At 34.6% G+C, this 11,343-nt stretch overlaps 1 long non-coding RNA gene across 1 annotated transcript; it reads right to left on the minus strand.

Moving 5' to 3' along the window:
* Nucleotides 1–4,563: 4,563 nt before the first annotated feature.
* On the minus strand, nt 4,564–10,994 carry LOC108997886. The gene is made up of 3 exons (XR_001997236.1): nt 10,863–10,994; nt 10,376–10,446; nt 4,564–4,798 (listed from the first exon to the last, which is right to left on the minus strand). It is a non-coding gene; the product is annotated as an uncharacterized LOC108997886 (long non-coding RNA).
* Between the last annotated feature and the right edge of the window lie 349 nt (nt 10,995–11,343).

Genomic DNA, 11,343 nt, shown 5'->3' on the forward strand with positions numbered 1-11,343 from the left:
ATACTCACACTAGTTGTTGAATTACTCCCACTATTTTTGGTGATCTTTTAAAAAGAAATTTTGAAAATTTTAAGGTTAAGGTAATATGAAATGAAACGTGATGAAAACGTTCTTTCCAAAAAATAAGTATTATAAAAATCTATAATTCCCCCCCTTGCTGAAAATATGAGTAATTTTATTGTCGCAACCAAAAAATGATCCAGCTTAGATCCTCTCTATTTTTAATAGAATTCATGTTTGCACAAGAAAGTCACTCAGCCTTTCTCAAAGGAGAATGAACTCGATCTAAGGACGACAAATCATAATTAAGGTCGCAACCCCATAGTACATCAACACAAGTGTGATGTAACAATTGTTTTGCGTCATAATTCATTTATAACACCATTCTCAACAAGTCAATAAGCTGCGAGATAATTGTTCTCAACATATAACTTATATGATTGCGATTTTGAAAATATTTTAAATGAAAAATAAATTTTCCTAAAAACAATTTGGATTGCATTATATGATGAAATAATATTTTTATTATCTCATGTCCTTAGTGTGCACATATAAGAACTTTCACATAGAAAATGTTTATATTGTCTTTTCTCTCTGACTCTTCTAAGTAAAGGAGATGGATCTCATTAGTGAAAAAAAACTTCAATTTCTCAAGCTTCACACTTATCATCCGATGTCTCCACGGCACATTTTAGCATATCATCTCTTTACTTGAGAAATAATATCACTGAGTTAATGAGTGACCATCAAACTTTTAAACCTCTAGGAATTCCTACTAACACCACCGTTTCCAATGAGTTTTAAATCAAATTAGGTATAGACTTCTTTAATATTTCATTAAGAACGCTAATAAAAAATCACTTTGTGCAACAAATGCAGTATGCAACGTTTTAGCCTCTAACTAGCGATATATCCATATTTCTCACTTAATAAATATTTTTTGTTTTCTCCAATTCACTCTAGGAGAGAAAAAAAAATTGCTAGAAATTATCTTAGCCTATAAACTTATTTTACATCAGTGCAACCACGAGCAAGATTTTAAGTTGAATTATGTCGTACCTAATTATTCAGATTTTTTTTTTTTTTGCCATAGTTACCATGCAAACCTTCAAGGTGCTTGATATTACATTACTCTCAATGGGTGCTCCAAAGTTTTATATATCTACAAGAACCTATTTATTCTCGCTACAGAGAAATAAAACTTGAGCAAGATTACCAGTGCTAATACCACATAAATGTGCGATGATAAAACCTTTAAAAAATAAATGTGCCAATCAAGAATGTCGTCAACACTCTTACACACTCAAATTTTAATGTCTTTACTTGCCTGACATACTAGCAAGTAAAGAGGGTATGTGCTTATATGTGAATTAATCCAAGTTGCTTCACGATTATAATGCTCAATCTCAAATATAGGAGCAATTCATCTTTGCGTTACCAAACAACACGCAACTTCTGTTATTACCCACAATATTCAAAGGCAAAATAGTGGTTTAGCTCTATCTGACAGTTGATCCCATCAGTTTCTATAAAAATTGTAGTGCATGCGTCCCACGCGCACTTTCAATTTTACTCTAGACCTTTTAGATGTTTCACAATAATCATGGTCTAAGACTATTTGACGCTCACAATAATCTTTATTTGTTTCCAACTTCTGCTCATGGAAGAGATTAATGCGACGATTAAGTCATATAAATAATATCTAGGCTTTCTTCATGGTTATCTCAAAGTTACTAAACTATGTGCATATAATTACTCACACATTTAAGAAATTTACCGCGTTAATCTAAGTTAGAACAAAAATAATTAATACACTTCGCAAGATCGAAAATTCACTATGCTTTCTAATCATCTCTTGTGCCTCAATGCTTAATTATTAATTTTTAACTTAATTTTTGCGCAAATTTATAACATATAGGAGATTAATTTCAAACAATCTCAACCGTACTCCCACTAGGATAAGTAATCTACTGAGTTAGTCTCATGTAAAAATAATTTATTCCTAGATCGAAGAAATTAATTTGAGCTAATCATAAGTATGGACTAATCAAACTCGGGTTACTTAATCCTCTAGTTATCACATTCTAAAAAACTGAAGACTAATTCTTAAAAATAGTCTAACAATACAAGTGATAAAATAAGCTCATACAATTACATGTAATCACAATACATGTACAAAAATAATTACATCACATTTTATCCAAATAATTATTATTCATCAAAAAATAATAATCTAGGCTATTTATAAGATAAAATAAAATGCCTAATAAATGCAATAAAATATGATATCATAATATCATGGCATGTATGTATTCAATAAGTACATGCAAAAATTATATTTCAGAAAAAATAAATATTTTATGCCAGAATTATATTCTAGTAAATAAAATCAGCACACACTAACAATATGCTCTGGTTCTATGGTTGAACTTATAGCCATTGTGTGTGAGGTCTTGGGTTCAAAACACCACCCAAGCATTTTGTCAAAAGTCATTGTTCTTAGACAGCCAATGGGCCGCACCCCCTTGGGTGCCCAACTGTAAAGCGGGCTTGTGCCTCACAACCCAATCCACAAGCACTCTTAACAAGATATGATACAGGCCGGACTTTTAAAAAATGATGGTTCAAAACAATATAAGCCTAAAAAAGGTTCTCAGCCCAAAGATAATTTAAACCAAATTAAAGCTATTTTTGTTTTGTTGGAAAAATTACATGGGCCGGGCCGAAAAGCTTGATTTTATAAAAAAAAAAAACCCATTTGTTTTACAACCCACAACACAAATTCATCAAAAAATAAAAATGATTTAAAAACAAGACCTGACCCTTGTATGCTTTTATACACAAATAACCCACAGTGCCTCTTCATCCTTACACATAAGCATTGTTCATCTTCTTCCTCCGCCCAACGGTTACGGTGGATATAACGGAAAAAAAAATGTAATCGCCGCCAATTGTAGTGTGCGCCCATTAATGGTGACTTTGAACCTCCTGGTAGAGAAGCCGAGCCGTGGCAGAGCCGCCCCACCCTGCCAACGTCACTCAGCGAGGAAGATAGCCCCTTTGCAGCTCACCGGTGCAAGCAACACCTGGTGCCCGCTACACCTCAATGGTGCAAGTTTGGCACATAGCATCATGTGCAGTGCTGCTTATCATGCAGCACCACGTACGCCGCTGCGCAGGATGGTAGTGTCGCTCCTTCGCTGCACATGGTGGTGAGGCACGTGAAGTTGTGTGCTGCACTGTGCCGATGGGCTTCGCTGCCTTATGGTAGAGTTTCACTTGTCATGTGCACGGTAGTGCGCACAGTTCTACAAGCAAGGTAGCAGCTCACGCCCTAGTGTGTGGCACTGCTCACAACAGAACTCGCCATGGATGTTCTGTGTCTCTCCGCGCACGTGGTGCCGCTACTTTCAACATCCAACGCTGCCCCTTATGGCAACATGTAGATTTGCCCTGTCAATGTAGAACTGCATCCCTGCACCTATGGTGATTGCTGTACCGAGGCTGTAAACACGGTACCCGTGTGGCAGCACCCAAGCTCGTAGTGCGCACTAATACCTCGTGCGGTGATCGTAGCACCCTCAAGCACACGTTGCTACCTCATATGGCCCAATGTCGAGATCTGGAGAGCCTCCACGTGTAGGGGTCTGCGATGCTTTATGAAAAACAATTGCACTAGGCCTCATCGAGGTGGTCTAGCAACCCAGGTGCATAGTGCATTGAGATAACACAGCCACCTTCAGGTGTGTTCTGCTGCTTCGTGTGGCCTAACACTAAGAGCTGAACCCACCTCATTTCTAAACCGTGTTGTCTCATGCACTCAGAAAAAAGAAATCAGACATACAATGCAAAGCATTTCAAATAGATTTGGTCAACAACCAAATTACGACCATTGGGAACAATCGATTTTGCTCTGATACCAATGTTAGAAATAGTAGATCAAAGTACATAACAAAAGCGATATTACCTCGTTGGTAAATCATAGATCTAGTACGGTTGTCCCACGGATTTTCCAGCGTCGTTGTTCGTCCACGATCTTCACATCGACAGTAGAGTGTGCTACCCAGAGCAACACCCACATATTCCACAGTCTACATGTCAAGACTAGAGATAACTAATTAAGAGAGAGAGAGAGAGCTTGTTGATCCAAGTGTATGATCCAAAGCGGGGAGAGGCTATGTAAATATCTCTTCTAGTGTAACCCCCTGGCTGGCCCTTAATGGCCAGCTATCAAGCCTCATGAAGAGTCATTTCATAACCCCCTAAGAGAAGGTGAAGGGGTGCCGACTATGGGTGCCCCTTTCTTACATGCATAATGACCAGCGTGCTTTATAGAACTTCTCTAAAAAATTATGCCATAGAAAAAATTCTACAACAATCATACATGAGAATATACCGTGAGGTTTTGTTTTAATCACATTAAAACAAATAAAAAGTGTCATAGAACGTGTTCTACAACCACCACCCATAATTAGTATAGCATAGATTTTTCTAATCACATAAAAAATTTATACATGTTATAAATCTGTTATTCAATAATAATCCTATAAAATATACCATGGATTAATGCAAATCAGGAAGCATGCTCTAATACCAGTTGAAGGAAGAAATCAGATTTGCAAATCATGTGCACAACGGAAATTAACAGGATTGTAGTATTTCAAGTTTACATAAATCCATGATATGATCATATATAGGGAAGAGAACATACCCAGGTCTAATAAAAAACAAGAATAATCCTATAGGCTTTGTTCATGTGCCGATTGAGTTGGCATTGGTGGCAATTGAAGTTGAGCACCTAATTGCAGGAAAATAAAAAAAGAATCATGTTTCAGTAAAAGGAATCTTAGTTTGGTGAGGATAGCATAGAGAAATACTTTCATATCAAAAATTTCTTTTGTGGGTTTGGGATTGGACAACCAACGAATAAAGGTAATATTCTTGGAATTTAGTGTTCTCTATGCTTTTATCTTTAAAGGCATCATTAGCCAAAGAGAAGAAAATAGAAGTTTCATGAGTTATTAATTAAATACACACCCACTATTTTTTGAAGTCATCATCATTTGAGCAAATGTAACATGTTTCATTGTGGACATTGATATTGTTGCACAAACTATAATCCTCTTTTTGCTCCCCCTAAAACAATAATTTGTAGCTGAAGATCCTTAATCATTATTATTGCAAACAGAGTAGAAGAATATTAATGCATCATTTCCTAGTCAAGAAAGTGTATCAGAAGAGTTTTATTTATTATTTTTCTATCGGCTATCTTTGCTGTGTTTTTATATATTGCTTGCTTGAACTATATTTACACTATTTGTATGTGAAAAAGAAAAACAGACTTCATTTTTACATTTTAAACTTTCTACGTACATTTTATTTATGTAGACTCTAACGTCCACTCCACTTTTTGCACTCAATTTATATCCGTTCAACTTTCTATCGAGTATGCAAGTCCTATAGTCCTATATATATCACAACATTAGTCAAAGAATAGCAAAGCAAAAAAAGAACTCTTAGCAATTAGAAAGAAACTTTTAGAAACTAATGTATAATGAAGATATATTAGATTGGTAAATGATGAAACACACAATAGAATCGGGTGTCCTCTCCGTTAATTCCTTCGTCATCCAGTTACTGTTGCACCCTCCACCATTTTTCACCCAAACTAGGTTTTCACAAAATCAAAAAGTTCTTCCTTCATCTATCAATAGTTGTGGAAATATAAAAAGATTTCTATGAACCACCTTTCTTTATCTATCAATTCTTTTAGACAGCCTATGTAAATGAATGATAACGTACAATTTTCCATCGTTATGATCAAAACACATTTAAACTTTTTTAAAGAAAAGAAAATGAATTAGTATATCTTGTTCTAATGAATAATTCAAGAAAGTTATAAAAAAGAACATTACATTGTTATAAAATATTGTATTAAAGTAAAATGTTAGACACATACTTCTAAACTCAGTGGGATTGTAACAATATATTCATGTTTTTTTGTGATGAATCTTGTACAAAGGGATTCTCCGGCTTTTGCAGGCACTAAATAATCTTATATCAGTTACTCATAAGTGGATTGAAAGCACACATGATCATTTCCAGATATGCGCAAACATGATAATGATCACTATCAGAGATGTGCCCACGTGATAATGATCCCGTGTACTTTCAACTCATATATAAGCAATTGCTACAAGATTCTTTGATACCTAGAAAAGTTGAGGAGCCACTTTGTACAAGATTTATCACGGAAACAAACATATATCATTACAATCCCACAGAGCTTAAAAGTATGTTCTAATATTTTACTTTAATACAATGTTTTATAACAATGCATATGTGATTCTTAAAGCTTTTATGAATTATTTATTAGGACCAAAATACCTGTTTGGATAGTGAGATGAGATGAAATAGTTTTAGATGAAAATTGAATAAAATATTGTTAGAATATTATTTTTTAATATTATTATTATTTTGGGATTTGAAAAATTTTAATTGAAATTTGAAAAAGTTAAATTGTTTATTGTATTTTATGTGAAAATTTGATAAAATTGTAATGATAAGATGAGATGGGTTGAGATGGTTTCTCAATCCAAACAGGGTTAATTCATCATTTTCTTTTAAAAAGTTTAAATGTGTTTTGATCATAACCATGAGAAATTATACATCATCACTCCCTTACATAGACCGACTAATGGAATTGATAGACAAAAAAAAGGTGGTTCGTGGAAATCTTTTATAACTTACATGACAATTGATAGAGGAAATAAGAACTTTTTTATTTTGTGAAACCCTAATTTGGGTGAAAAATGGTGGAGGGCCTAATGGTAATTAGATGATGAAGGAATTAACAGAAAGAACATTTGACTCTATTGTGTGTTGCATCATCTATCAGTCTAGTATACTAGTATATCTTCGACATTAGTTTCTAAAAGTTTCATTCTAATTGTTAAGAGTGGCTTTTTACCTTTACAATTCTTTGACTAATGTTGTGGTGATATAGAGGACTTGGATACTCACAGCGATTGAGAGTGGAATGAACATAAATGTAGTATAGAAAGTGGAGCGGATGTAAATTGAGCATACATAGAAAGTTTAAAATGTAAAAATGAACTCTGTTTTTGTTTTTCATATACAAATATTGTAAATATAGTTCAAGCAAGGAATACACAAAAAGACAGCAAATAGGCCAAAAGAAAAATAATAAATAAAAATCTTTTGTAACACTTTCTAAACAAAGAAAGAATGCATTAATATTTTTCTACCATGCTCGCAACAATAATCAAGTATGTTCAGCTACAAATTGTTGTTTTTTTTTTTTTTTTTTTTTTTTGGTGGGGAGAAAGGGGTAGAAAGAGAATTATAGTTTGTGCAACAATATCAATGACCACAATAAAATATGTTAAATTTGTTCATATGATGATGGCTTCAAAAAAAAAGAGGTTGTGTATTAATAACTCATGAAACTTCTATTTTCTTCTTTTTGGCTAACATGGGGCCTTTAAAACATACTTTTAAAGTTAAAAGCATCAGCAAAGAGGACACTAAATTTGTAGAATATTACCGTTATTCGTTGTTTATAAAAACTCAAACCAACAGAAGAAATCTTCATTATGAAGGCATTTTTGCAGACTATCTTCAGCAAAAGTAAGACTCCATCTATTAAAATATGCTCTTCTTTGTTCTGCAATTAAGTGCTCAACTTCAATTGATTCATCTTCTAAAGTAAAAACACGAGATCCATATTTCTTCGCCTATAAGAACACAACCAAAGGGTGTCCCAAAAGACAACGTCAAAAGAGGCAGCAAAAAAATTCAACCAAAGGTCAGGGAATGGCCAAGCATGTTATATGCTTCATATGAATCAAGACATGCATCATGCAAGCGATCCAAATGCATACTCTTGAGGCAAAACTACTCAAGGATATATTGCACGTTCAAGAAGAAGAGCTATATCTAAAGTGAGTGAGCCAGTAAGTGCTTTCCATGTGGATGGTGACTGGCTTGATTTCCACAGATTAGCTGAAACATTGCTTCAACTCCTGAAAAACCTCTCAAACTCCTGCATGTTCCCCTTATTTGACATCAAGTGCATTAAACATTGTTTGGCCTGCCTTTTTGGGTAGAAATGCACTACTTTTGCAAAAGGCATGGCCCAAGTAACACACCAACTATGATCCATTATCATTATCCTACCAGCTCCTAATCCTTTTTTCTTCTGTTGACAAGTCAGCTTCTCACAATATTTCTTTGTTATTATTTGTGATATGTAAAAAGAATATTATCGATATTAATAAAAAGGAAGATGCGTAAAGTACACAAGATGTACACGAGAAAACACCTAGTTAGGAAACTTCTGACTATTATGTCAAGAGAGTTTTACTGTAATAGCTAACTGCATGCAGCGGAAGTTTCCAACAGGGTTTCATAGATAAAAGATGCCCAATTGCTTTTAAATTGTTTGAGTTTGATCAGATTTGATGTCATCAGTAAATGGCTTTTAATATTATATTTACTAAATAATATAATTTGAATGTAGACATTATGATTAAATGGAAGACTTATCTCTTTTTTTTTCAGTTCATCACACTGAATTCTCCTCCTAGTTACTCCATCTAATCATAAGCTTCTTACTTGATAACACACACATATATATATATATATATATATATATATATTCATACCTATAATCTTAGCTACCATATAAGCTTTGTTGTGGTAATGGAGTCATTGAGCAGAATTCTATCTCTATCCATGAAGTATCTAGGTCTCCCATTGGGGGTGCAATTTAAGGCAAAATCAATTTAGGATGTTGTCATGGAAAAGATGGAATGTTGCTTAGTAGGATGGAAGCAGCTATACGTATCCAAAGGAGGAGTGGATGCTTTCATCATGAGTACTCTCCCATACCTACCAACCTATTTTGTCTCTCTTCCCTAATAACCCTGTAGGTGAAGTCCATCACTTTGAGGAGCTTTAAAGGGAAATCATGTGGGAGGAACTGCGATAATTTCAAGTTCCACCCAATCAAGTGGTTCGAGATTTGCACCTCAATTTTATCCGGTGGCTTGCGCATAGCAATTTGTTTTCGTTCAACTAAGTTCTATTGGAAAATGATTATGGTGTTATGTTATGGAGGCAAGCTTTGTGGAGATTGGTGGTGGAAATCAAATACGGTAGCATGTTGGGAGGATGGTGCTCAAATGAGGTCAATGAGCCTTCTGGATCAGGTCATACGGTACTTGGATGAAAAATCTAAAATCTGATTTTGGTAGGATGTGAGGTACCTGGATAAGCTAGCCCTTGATTCTTGAAGGTAAGCTACCGGGAGTTGTTTTGATTATCCCATCATAAGGAAGCTTCGGTCGCAAAAGACTTGCAAGTCTTTGATAATGCCCCAATGGAATGTTATTTTATTTGATCAACCCATTATTGGGAGATGGAGTTGTTCTCTTGGATCTTCAACTGGTTGCATTTGAGTTTAAGCCCAAAACATGGATATTTGGAGGTAATACTTTTTCAATGGGCTCATCCAGTCAGCCCTCAAGTTGGCTCTTCATTTCCATGGAGAAACAAGGAGCCTTTGAGGGTAGCTTTTTTGTGTGGATGGTTCAGAAACATGACATATAATTGTAGTGGTTTTGTCCATGCTAGAAAATGGAGAAAATATTGATCATCTTCTGCCATATTATGAGTTGGCTAGGGACTTATGGGCAGCAATGCTTGGTGCTTTTGGAATTGAGTGGGGTTGCCCTAGAGGGTTTGAAGTTGTGATGTTGGCAGAACCCTTATGGAATCACGGAACTTTAGACATTTGGAGGATGGTCCCTCTGTGCTTAATGTGGTGGACTTGACAAGAAAGAAATGCCCTAGCTTTTGAACCTTGAAAACACGACAATAGAATTCAAAGACATAGTATTCAACAATCTTTATGTTTGGATGGCAGCTCATATCAACTCCCAATTCTCGAGCTTATTTCTGGAGTTAACACCCTTTTTCTTGCCGTTTGGGTGTATTCTTTTGTATACTTGGGTTGCCTCCCCCTCCCCTGCTTTTACAAATCGTATTGGTGATTATCTGTGGAAACTTGATGGAAAAGCACAGAATCACAGGGATTTTATAGTTTTGTAGCCATAGGAAGGTTCATGATCTCCAGCTACTTAAAAATATTTTCAAATCAAAAAATTCGTACACGTATTTATCCCATTGATGCCATAATGACACCACACAACCTTATAAATTTGTAATCTATGTAATTCCTTTCTTTGGAAGTTGCAATATGGTAAGAAAATCAAGCCATATCCAATTAAAAACATGGAGTTGAGTCAAGTGCAAAAAGAAAAGTTACGAAAACCTATTAAGTTATTCTCACCTCTGGCACTTGACATTGGCAGCCTTCTTACGCAGATGTGCTTCTTTCTCCATTTCATTTACACTCTGAAGCTTGAGTGATCATCAAAACATAGAAAAAAAAAAAGGATTATAATCAACACATACATGGTAACAAGGAAACCGTAAAATGAGAATAAAACACCAAAAACTTTTATAGAAGAAAATAGAGATTATAAAGATGGGGGAAATCAGTAAAGAAAGAGAAGGATTTAAGATCTTCCCGAACACATAGCTGCTAGAGAGTACATTCTTTTGTATAGAAGAAAATAGCATCATAAAGAAGGGAAATTAGTGAAGAAAGGGAAGATTTAAGATCTTCACGAACACATAGTTGCTGGCAAGTACATTCTTTTCTATACTCTAATCCTTTAGAAGGATTTTCCGTCGGTGTCAAAAGTTATACAAGACAATTATAAAGGGTGTTAAGGAATAGTCAAAATAATCAGCAAAATATAAACGACACTTACCACTAGATCTTCGAAGTAGATAACCTCTTATATGATATATGTTCTAGGTTTTCATTCGATAGAGTTTTCCCGAGGTTTTGGAACTGAGTGAAGCATTTGATTTTGGGTCGATGGTAAGGAACTGAATCACTTCTACAGTTCTACTACTCAGTTTCACAATAAGGTACGCTGTTTATCAACTGGCCGTAATGGATTGCGATGAGATAAAAATTAAAATTTAAATAAAATATTACTAAAATATTATTTTTATTTTAAAATTTAAAAAAATTATAATATATCTGATATGTGAGCTCAGAAATTCTAAATAAAAAATAAACAAATTCGAAATCTAAAAGAAGAAAGGAAATGCGAGAGAGAGAGATGAAAGATAAATTCAAGCCAATGTTCTATAGAGTAGCGGATTTTAACGGGGCGGAAGCTCATGCTTGCTGCTTGATTCACCTAATTCCTTTTTACTCTGCAAGAATCCCATGTCATTGAT

Source organism: Juglans regia, chromosome 4 (assembly GCF_001411555.2).
Source record: "Juglans regia cultivar Chandler chromosome 4, Walnut 2.0, whole genome shotgun sequence".
NCBI classification, from domain to species: domain Eukaryota; kingdom Viridiplantae; phylum Streptophyta; class Magnoliopsida; order Fagales; family Juglandaceae; genus Juglans; species Juglans regia.